This window comes from Sciurus carolinensis, chromosome 4, assembly GCF_902686445.1.
Source record: "Sciurus carolinensis chromosome 4, mSciCar1.2, whole genome shotgun sequence".
Lineage (NCBI taxonomy): Eukaryota > Metazoa > Chordata > Mammalia > Rodentia > Sciuridae > Sciurus > Sciurus carolinensis.
In genome coordinates, this window is record NC_062216.1 from 159,009,327 (window position 1) to 159,019,895 (window position 10,569).

At 41.5% G+C, this 10,569-nt stretch overlaps 1 protein-coding gene across 1 annotated transcript in view; it reads right to left on the minus strand.

Annotated features, from left to right (window-relative positions):
* The window catches only part of C4H12orf42 (chromosome 4 C12orf42 homolog), a 91,498-nt gene extending 83,784 nt beyond the window's left edge, over positions 1-7,714 (minus strand). The window contains exon 1 of the mRNA XM_047547872.1: positions 7,612-7,714. The gene's annotated coding sequence lies outside the window, so the exon portion shown is untranslated. The remainder of the gene's footprint in view (positions 1-7,611) is intronic.
* Positions 7,715-10,569: the final 2,855 nt, after the last annotated feature.

Sequence of the window (10,569 nt, forward strand, 5' to 3'; positions counted from 1 at the left end):
AGTATAAAGTTGATGCATTGGAAAGCCATCTTCTACATGTCTTCACTGAGTACAGTCTCTGACTTCATACCCCGGGGGAAATTATTGAGTCAAAAGTGTTTGCATTCCACAACCACGTTCGATTTTGAAAATGCTCTCCAAGGTGATTCTGCAGCACAGCATGTGAGACGTCTTACTTCCCTACGCCTTTGTCAACTCACGGATGTGAAATGATCTTTGTGGTTTTGTCTGCATTTCTCCCAGCACTAGTAAGTTCAAACATCCCTTAATATATATTAATAAATTACTCCCTTTGTCTATTAATAGGCATTTCATAAATTTATTTTTACCTTACACTATTTTTGCATCGCTAGAATTAACTCTACTTATATACACCACTGAATGTATTTTGCAAACACTTCATTTAATATTTTTCACAAATTAGATTGATCCATAGTTAGTTTCTCATTTTTTCTCAAAGTTTACTAACCTCAAAAACTGAATTATGTGGCTTTTTCTCTTTAGATTAGGATTCTCTGGCACTTGAAGTCTTAATAAGATTCAGCTACAAACCCCTCTTGGCATGCTTTTTGGGGGGCAATAGAAATTTCCGGATTTCTGATGGCACATAGGATGGAACTGTGTTCCTCTCCTCCCTTCAGCTGTCACAGGAAGAGTGGGACCCAGGTGTCACTTGTTGGTAAGTTCCAGAGGCATGATATCACTGTATCAGTGTAAGCTGATGACATCTGACTCTGTCACCTCTGTCACTCCTTTCCTAATGAAGGGGCCAGTAGCCCTCTTTCAGGAAGCTTTGCCTTCCAGAGCCCTTGACACCCAATGAAATGGCTCCAACAAGGTGAATGCATTGGTATCCTTCCCTCTCCAACAGTCCATGCTGGGAATCACAGAATCCCTTAGCTGCATGGAATCCTTAGAGGCCAATTACTTGAAGTCCAAATGGAAGATTAATAATGAAACAGTGTAGTGTAGGTGCCTTATTTAGATACATTCTTCTGCTTTAGTGAGCAAAAACCACTAGGAAACCAGGTCATATTTTCTAAAACTAGGCCAAGTTTTTCATCTTTTCCACACTTGATCTTTTCCTTCCAACTTAAAATGTGAGTTTCCACATCTCTTGATTTCTACTCTTGAATTCTATTTTAAGTAACCTTATACTACTTTTCAGCAAGCCGCAACTTGACCTCCTCAAAAATGTTGGAAAGGGAACGCTGGAGAAGATAAAAGTATCTAACTTGGAGTCACCTCCTCTCCGGATGCTTGAGACTTAGTGATTCCATCAGTATCTCTGGGTTATGTGGTCCTCTTTAGAAGACATTGCAAAGCCCTTCATGGTAAATAGGAAGGAAATAAAGGTAATCAGAGCCCTTGGTATGTAAATTTCAGCATTGACTGAAAGGTTCTTTTTTCCCCCAATCCTGCTTTTGTAAACAAAGCTCCAGTGGGACTAAATCTGAGAAGCTACCACAGCTCCATGACAACTGGACTGGCCAGTCGGCCATGGCGACCATCTCCATGTGCACATTGCAGTCATTTACAGAGACTCACATATTCATTGCAGGGACAGACATTCACTTTGGCTCTCACCAAGAGCAGATCATTAGCCAATGAGTGGAAAGTGAGATGGGAAAGAGCAGTATACACAGGCCAGGCGGCTCATCCTTCTCCTGATGAAGCCAGTTCTTTATTTTTATTGGTTATAGTAAGATAGGATGCTCATCCTAGTTGCTCTATGTTGGGCCACAGACATGCACTAACAAAGTGCCCCATACGCTGTATGTCCTGCTATTGGATGAGTGATGCAGGTTTTCTCAGTATACATATCTGTATGTAAAGAATAAAGAAATAGCACGATTCTCAAACGGGGATTCAAAGCACTATAGACGATGTCTTTCAACATCCTTCTTATTTCGTGATTTTTAAAAATAAATCTTTTATAAGTTATAGTGTCAAAAAGACATGAAGGGACAAATCTCAGGCATCCAGCACCAGAACCCAAAGGGTCGGCAGCGTGGAAGCAGCCCTGCATGATAGGACCCCTGCTTACTCACCTTTGAAGGTGATATGTTTCTCTCCCACAGGGTCACACTGTTCACAATGGGAAGGTAGCAAAAGAATTTCTGCAAAAGTTGAAACAAGGCATTAGGCTCACTTTCATTCCTGCGATGGCTTTGAGGCAGATCAGAGGTAAGTGATCCCAACAATGGCTATCCATTCACTGAGTACCTGAAGAGAACCATGGTGACCCCAAAACACAGCCACCACCTTCAAGAGTCCAGAGCAAGCTGCAGGTAGGAACTAAAGAATCATATAAATAAATGTAAAATTTCAACTGTGATACACACCATTGTGTGTCATGTTAATACATGAAGGCAAAAGACAAAGAATTTTGAGAATACCGTGATTGATAGGATGAAGTAGAATCAAACATGTACACTCTTTGTCACGTGACTTTGATGTACCTTCCATAGCCTGAGTCAATCTCCCAGCTCTGCCAAATATAGTCAAAGTCAACCCACAGACCCACAAACACAATTGAGAAATGAATACTTCTTGTTGAATGCTAGTTTGAAGCTGTTTGTTACGCAGAATTAGCAGAGACCTGTATTAGTCAGGGTTCTCTAGAGGAACAGAATCAACAGGAAGTATGATTACAAAAAGGGGATTTATTAGATTGGCTTCACGACCAGAAGTTGGATAGTCCACAATGGCTGTCTGCAGCTGGAGAGCTGGAAGAACTAGTAGCTGCACAGCCCAAGAGGTAGAAGCCCCAGAACAAGGGGATCAACAGTGCTAACCTAGGCTGAGACCAAGGCTTCTGTAAACTACCTGGAGGATCACTGGCAGAATCCACTTTGGAAAAGTGAAGAAGCGAGAGTCCAATATCCTCAGACAATCAAAGCAGCGATCAACAACCTGTTCAAGAAGAGCCAAGCTTGCATCTGCAGCTGCTTCCTTGTTCTTCCAGCTTTTATCCCATCCAAGCCACCAGCCTATTGGGCAGTGATGCCCACACTTAGGGAGGGTCTCCACTTCAGTTCACTATCCCACATGCCAATCATTCCTAGACATGCCCTTGTTGAAACACCCAGAAGCCTCTTAATCACGGGCATCTCTTAATCCAACCAAGTTGACAATTCAAATTAACCATTACAAGACCCAAACAAATACATGATACATAAGAGATGATGCTCAGAGAGGTCAGACAAGGCTCCCCCAAGGACCTGCCCAAGGTAGAGAACCTTGCCATTTGACTTAAAATATCAAACCTTGATAATACTGGAATTTGTTTTCAGACTTCTGGCTTTAAATTTGACACCTTTTACCTACCTAGTCACAATGCTCAGGGTCCTTGACATTTTGTTGCCGACATTTGCTAAAATCATGACGTGGCCTTTGACGAGCCTGGGAAGGCCAACAGGCTGGAGGCAAGGACACAAGCAGAAGTCATACAACAGTGGCAAACCTGTCACCACCTCTCCTCTCAGTTCTCAGCCTCTGAAGCAGAGATAGCTGCCAAGCACCATCAATCAACAGGCTTAAGGAAAGCAGGTGAACTCTGCTGAGATCCCAAAAGCAATCACAGAGTGGAAGAACTCGAGGGGATCGAAATCCCCCACATCCGCCCGTGACAGATGAAGACACTGTCCGACATCACGTAACTGTGCAGTGGCAAGACAGTGCTGTGCCCAGAGTGTCTGTCCCACCCCATCACCCTCTGCTGAAGAGAACATGCAACCATCAAAAGGCAGCCATTTGGTTTGTTGGGAAAGCGAACACCTGTGTGCAGGAAGGAGAGGAATCTCATTTGGAAAGCCAGAATCACCAGGTGGAGTCAGGCACGGCCCACAACCTGAATCTGGGTTCTCACCCTCAGTGGGCTCCTGCCCGCTCTCCAGCTGTGCACTTTCACAGATCCAGTGTCTTCTAACAAGGTCACCTGTGCCTGCGGTGGGCAGCACAAAGCACTGAATCCCAGCCCTTCTGCACTGCGCTGACAGGTTCTATGGCAACTCTTCAGTACCACTGCTCAGAGCTGGGAACATCATGGATGGTACAACATTTGGGTTCATTCAGAGACCATGATGAAAAAACAATACCTTTTAAGGTTGTTCAGTACACCACTTGAACATTCGTACACAGCAGTTGTAAGATTTCTGCTTTCTAAACAATAAGGCTTCATGGTAGCCAATAGACTAAGGAAATCTTATGCATCCCTATTGGCTTGTTTTTTAAAATTTATACAGCTTTATTGAGCTACAGTTGACAAACAAATAACTGCATCTTCTAATGTATATAATTTGATAAGTCTAGAGGAATCTTCAGGAGGAAAAAAAATCAGAAACTAGAGTTATTTGATTCCTTAGGAAAGCTTTACCTTGAACTTTAAAATGCAGGTGAAATTTCTTTTTAAACAAAAAAGCTATTGTAATCAACAAGCAAAAAAAGAAGGCTTGAAAGAATAAAGTAGCTGGGATATTCATTGTCAGTCATTAACCTGATTTTCTAATGAATATGGCATTAGGCATTCATTAACAATCATTTGTGTTTATGTTGAACAGTGGATGTATAATGAAGGTTGGTAAATGAAAGCAAAATTAAACCAGGGAATTTTGGACACTTATAAAGCAATTAGCTTGTTTGGCAGTAATTACACATTGAAAGCTAAATCAAGTGCATTTAGAAAGCCACAAGAGTCGCCACATAAACCTGAGGTGCTTTGCTCTAAAATAATAATAATAATAATGGAAGCCTCTCTTTCCTTCTGATGAAAGAGAAAGGCAAAAGTATAAACGACAAGCAGGACTCAGGTCCCATGAAAAAAATCAGAGTTGCAGCCTGTGTGTTTGAGAAGAGGCGAGTTACCCAAAACTAGGACAGCCCAGCCAATTAAAAAAAAAAAAAAAGAAAGAAAGAAAAGAAAAATTCTGTGTAACACAAAGCTGTGAAACCAGGTGGTGTGCACTGCAAGCTCACAGGCACGCCCACCATGCTTACATGTCCAGCTATCTACCAGTTGCGTGAACAATAAAAACCTAACGTACGTAAGGTACCTGGACCACCACACATCCTGGTGCAGGGCTTTGTCACTCACAACTTGGTCTCCAGACCATAGTCTTTCATTCCACTTTCAGGGACTCTGTTTTTTAAAAGGAAGAGAATCAGGTAGATGTTTTTTAAAAGGATGTGGAGAGAAAACCTCGCTGAACTGGTGATAAAGCAAAGGAAAGAAAGACAAAACTCCTGGCGGTCACAAAATTGTCCGCAGAGGCAGCTCCTCCCAAAATACATGCAGACTCCACAGAAGCTTTCAGGAGATGAGGTAATATTTTCAGAATGTTTAATCTTATAATATTTAGCTGAGAAATGCTAGAGAGATACTATTTAAGTGTATGTGTCAGGGAGTCCCCCCTAGGGTTCTAAAAAAATAATTAGGCTGCAGGAGAAAATCTTCAGATGAGCCCATAGGTCTGAGCAAAAGGACAGAGGTTTTCAAATGGAGTCAAAGTCTTGATCGCCCTCCTCCAAAAGGCCTGAAGATTCATGAGCCCTTCCCATTAGGCAAATACCATAGCATATAAGGGGTTGCAGGCTCTCGAGGGTTAGTAACCAAAAGAAAAGTTCCCAGGGGATCCACAAAGGGCAGCTGGCTTTGTGGAAACATTTACAAAGTGCTTGGGTGTAGACTATGCTAAAAGCAAATACTTGCTTTGCCTCTGGGATTGGAAGGGAGAACGGAAACCAGGAGATAGCTTTTGAAATCATCTCTTAAGTCATTGGACTGCTACTGCATTCAACAAAAAACCTATTTGCTGTGATGAAGTAGTGCATTTCTTTAGGAAGATGGGTCCCCTTCTTAAAAAGATAAATTATTTTATTTCTAAGAAGAGGATCAAGATATTAAGCTCATTTCTCACTTATTTGAACCCTTTTGGAAATACTCAGATCGTCTACTTAGTTCTAACAAAGAAGGGATATTTCTCTTGCAGTTTCCTTGGTCAGGGAATTCCTTCCTGATTCTGATCAAGATCCCATCTATGGACCTGGGCACTATTTCTTTCTCTTGGCAACAGTCCCAATAATTTTTCCTGAGTCTTCACAGACAAACACATTTCTGTATCAGGAAATTCAGGGGATCCACTATTCTCAAAGGCAACTGCTACTAATCCAGTGCTATATTGTGCATTCAAGTTACCTGGCAACTAGTTCAAATACAGATTCTAACTCAGGAGGCCTTGTGTGGTCCTGAGACTCTGCTTTTACAAGCTGCAGACAGTGCTGCTTCTCAGATAGCAAGGCACTGATCCACGCATCTTATAGTAAATCACTAATGTAAAGAGGACCTCAGATCAAGACTAGGGGTAACTGAAGCCATGGAAGTAGATCAGCTCCACTCCAATGACAGACCTGGAAAGTGTCATCATCCAGCAAATAAGCAATCGAGGAACATCCACTAGAAATGGAGTACATAAGGAAGTGTCTAGTCACTACTCCTAAGCAACTGGGGGCTTCCTGGCTGCTCTAGCTTTGCTGAGTCTTTTCTGTTCTCTTGCCTAGTTGTTGAAATCAAGACAATTCCATTTATGAAATAATTATTGCTATGCCTTGCAATATGCCCAACACCAAAGGCACAAAAATAAATGCAGCACAATCCCTGGAAGGATCCTCCAGCATGACACCAGCACAGCAGAGAGAGAAAGGATAGAGAGTAGGTAGGGAAGGGAGAATGAAGGTAGACAGCCACTTTAACATGTCCCTACATGTTATAAGACAGTTCCTGCTTCCAGAAAGGGCATATCTCCATCTTCCTGAAAGTGACTGCATAATCCATAATCAGGCCCGACACAACTGCAATATCAAAAAAAAAAAAAAATCAAGGACCCACCTTTTGAGCCAGTTATCTCACTCCTCTGTTTATACCCAAAGGACTTAAAATTAGCATAAAACAGTAACTCAGTCATATCAATGTTTATAGCAACTCAATTCACAATAGCTAGATTGTGGAACCAACCTAGATGCCCTTCAACAGATGAACAGATAAAGAAATGGTGGTATATATACACAGTGGAACATTATTCAGCCATAAAGAATAATATTTTGGCATTTGCAGATAAATGGATAGAATTGGAGAATATCATGCTAAGTGAAATAATCCTATCCCCCAAAACCCAAAGGCTGAATGTTTTCCCTGATAAGTGGATGATGATATATAATGGGGGGGGGGGTGAGAGAAGAATGGAGGAACTTTAGATTACGTAGAGGGAAATGAGAGGGGAAGGAGGTATGAAAGATGGTGGATTGAGACAGACATCATTACTCTGTGTACATGTATGATTACACGAATGGTATGAATCTACATCGTGCACAATCATAGAAACGAAATGATGTACCCCATTTGTGTACAATGAATCAAACCGCAGTCTGTAAAAAATAAAAAACACACACACACACACAATCAAGAGGAGCTTATCAGCTTCTTTTCATCTGCCTTTAAAAGGAGGATCGCTGCCAGACTTAAATGGCACTCTTGCCCCTCCTGGGCGTGCTCACCAGAGTTCCGAATCTTTCTCTCACTTTCCCTTTTAAGAAAATGCCTGCTCGCTGGCTTACCTCGAAGCCCTTCTCGTTGTCCATTCTTGACTCCACGACTCCTGAAGTGCAGGGCAGGAGGGGTGTATGGTACCAGGGGATCTGCTCTCCAGACCTAAGCTGAAGAAGGTTCAGACAAATGAGAAGCATCAGGAACCACTTCTTGGAAGCCATGTCAGTTGAGCTGAATTTTGAAACAAGAGCAAACTATGTATCTAGCTCAAAAGGGGGAGTGAAAGTGTAGTAGCAGAAAATGGACTGGAAGAACATTCTCCCATGGCAGCTGCTGCCAGGCACAATTGTAGGGTGTCCCTACAATAGCACCCCTAATCCTCCATCACGAGACTATTTTTTATTTGTGCTTTTTAGATAAACATGACAGTAGAGTGCATTTTGTCATATTATACTACATGGAGTAAAACTTACTCTAATTAGGATCCCATCCTTATGGTTGCACATGATGTGGAGTTTTACTGGTTGTGTAGTCATATATGAGCATGGGAAAGTCACGTCCAATTCATTCTACTGTCTTTCCCGTTCCCATCCCCCACTTCCCTTCATTCCCTTTGTCTGATCCAATGAATTTCTATTCTTCCCTCCCCTCCTTGTTGTGTACTAGCACCCGCATATCAGAAAGAACTTTTGGACTTTGGCATTTTGGGATTGGTTTATTTCACTTAGCATGACAGTCTCCAGATCGTACCAGCAAAAGTCATATAGCCACTCTTTATTATGGCTGAGTGATATTCCATTGTGCATAGATACCACATTTTCTTCATCCATTCATCTGTTGAAGAGCACCTAGGTTGGTTCCATAGCTTAGTTATTGTGAAATTAGCTGCTATAAACATGGAAGTGACTGTGTCACTGAAGTGTGCTGATTTTGAGTCCCCAAAGGACTATTGAACAGTGACTATTTTTATCATTGCATAGTTTGTAGGTAAGAAATCTGAAGCCCAGCGAATTTAATGGCGGCCAAGGCAACACCACTATTAAGAGGCAGAGTTGCTATTCCAACATAAGGCTGCCCAGTTGTAAAGCCTGCATTCTTTTCCCAATGTTCTATTGTCTTCTGTAAGTATTTCAGAATGACTAGACATGAAGTGTGTGGCAGCAAGTAACAAGACAAGAGATTGGCGCTGCATTTCTAGAAAGATCTGAGCCTCTATCTTTACTTCCCTCAACTAGTACTTTATTTACTGGGAGAAACAATTTATCCCAATCCACAGGTAACTGAGGATTTTAATGGCCTTAGGCAGATCTCCTATTGATAAAGAATTGGGAACTCTCTAAACAACTAAGATTTTACTTTGGGCCCCTGCCTATGTATTGCCTTTTTATAAAAGGCCTAGATTTTTAAAAGTAAGATCAGACAGAAAACCTGAAAGTGAGCCAACGAGTTGGTTGACCAAGCCACAGCTAGTTCTATGGAGACCTCTATGGACAAAATTAAAAAGAAAAAAAATAAAATAAAATGGCACCCTCTCTTGGTAGCTACAGCCCCATGACAGGGCATGGTTTGGTCAGTAAATACCCTTGTGTAGGGCAAAGCCTTCCAACCTCACATGGTGGCCCTGGCGGTAACCAACTTCAGCTGGAGTACATAGTACAAGGGTGAACATAAAAACCAGATTCCAGAAAGAGAGTGAAGCGGAAATACAGGCTGTGGGTATGGTACACGCTACCTTTAGGAGTTCAGCCATGAATGGAGAACAAGAGATGGGACAGAAGCCAGACAGGGCAGCGGGGTCAAGTGTTGACTTTTTCTCCCCCTAAATAATTAGAGAGATTTGGGAAAGCTGGGACACAGAGGAAGGGGGTGTGGAGGTGAGGAAGTAGGCTTAACGCACACAATGGTCAACTTTAAATTCAAAAGCATCAGTTCCTAATTCTAATCCTCTCTTCAAGGAAAACAAAATCATCTAGGATTAAAAGACTCTCTGAATCCAAAAAGAGGTAAACCTGATTCCCCACCGAATCAGTACTAAGACCCCAGTCTGAATAAAATAACTCATTCCTTGTGTGTATCATGATTATAAATTGATTTCTCAATTTCTCATTGTCAGCCACTGATATCAGAAGCTCAAGGATGACAAGGGGAAAATGGATTTACCCACATGTTTATATAATTATTCCTTGTTTTATTAAAGCATAACTTATAGGTAAGTTCCTTGTTCAACCTTGGAAACACACAGTAAACCGTGCAAAACCAAAGCTACATATTCTTTTTTAACTCCTACGTTAACAGTTTTGCAGAAAAACACACCAAAATATTTCTGCTAGAAGCTCTTCTCTTCCTTTGGTTGCTAGGAAATCCAGGAGATGGATAAGTAGTATTCCATATGGCCAAATATCAGCAACTTCATTATAAATCCAACGATCATGATTTTTAAGTGTGGATGGACTCTTACAGTGATTAACCTAACTTTAGCGATAAATATCAGGACTACAAAGAGTTAAGGTTTGAGTTAATTGCATATTTCATCTTTTGACATGGTTACCATTTCAGAAGACTCATTGAATTTTTAGAAACCCACCAGCCTTAGTCAAAAGAAATCACAAATCCTTAACTAACATATGCTAACTTTTCTTTAAGGAACAAAAGAAGCATCTTTGTTTGTTCCTCACCAGCAAACACCGAGCCATCTAAAAAGAGTTCTTTCAGTGGCAATGTTAGCAGGGAAATTCAATTGTATTTAATTAAGTTCTTCCCCAAAAAACTGCACACAGAAGCATCAAAGAGGTTATCAGAGGTCAGATGCCTGTCATGACTTTCTGACCCTCCCAAAATGCAAAATAAAAGATAGTGGTATCCCCGCTGGTAAGACGGGCTTCCACGTTTGTGTCTCTCCCTTTCTGCTTTAATTTAATAGCAATCAGGACAATATGGCTGCTTTTTTCTGAACAATGGGACGGGCAGAAGTTAGATTTACGGCGCTGCAAGGGGGAGGCTGGAGACAAGGGAGGCTCACTATGGCT